Source organism: Apaloderma vittatum, unplaced genomic scaffold, assembly GCF_000703405.1.
Source record: "Apaloderma vittatum isolate BGI_N311 unplaced genomic scaffold, ASM70340v1 scaffold28021, whole genome shotgun sequence".
NCBI classification, from domain to species: Eukaryota; Metazoa; Chordata; class Aves; order Trogoniformes; family Trogonidae; genus Apaloderma; species Apaloderma vittatum.
Window position 1 is genome coordinate 1,383 of NW_009697770.1, and position 647 is coordinate 2,029.

Sequence of the window (647 nt, forward strand, 5' to 3'; positions counted from 1 at the left end):
TGCAGCTTATGGGGCTGGGAGCAGCACGCCTGGGCAGCGTCAGGCACGGCCGTGCTGTCAGTGTTGATGAAATAAAGGTCCCAGCCAAGTCCCAACGCTTGCTTCACGGGCATGTGGTCCAGAATGCCCTGGTGAGGCTGGGCCGGAGAAAGGGCTGGGAGAGCACATACGGGGCAGGGTCTGCATGCCAGGCAGGGGAAGGGGCTGTGTCTGTGGTGCTGTGTATGGGTCAGAAAGAGCCCACAGGAGCGGGACAGCACTGGGGATGCTTCCTGGAGTTTTCCCTGGTTTGGGCGTTCACCAGCAGCAAGAGGTGCTGGTTCAAAAGTCACTTGTTGGGGCCTCTTGTTGGAACCTCGTAGCAGTAAATAAATATCATTTATCTTAACGGTGTGAGTGAGAGCCTATTCACCTGTCGGGACTGCAGGATTAATGTGACTTCAATAGCCCCGGTGTGTTTGTCTGCCAACTTGGTGGCCCCCTCTCAGTGCAGCGGAGGCTTTGCACATACATGCACATGTGTGTGTGGGTCTGCACGGTTCCCCTCTGGCTGCCCACGGCTCAGCCCTCACATGCCGGTGGTGGGTGCCACACAGGCCTGTCCTCAGCTGCTCAGGATGCCAAGGAGGGGGTCCTGTTGGCACTGC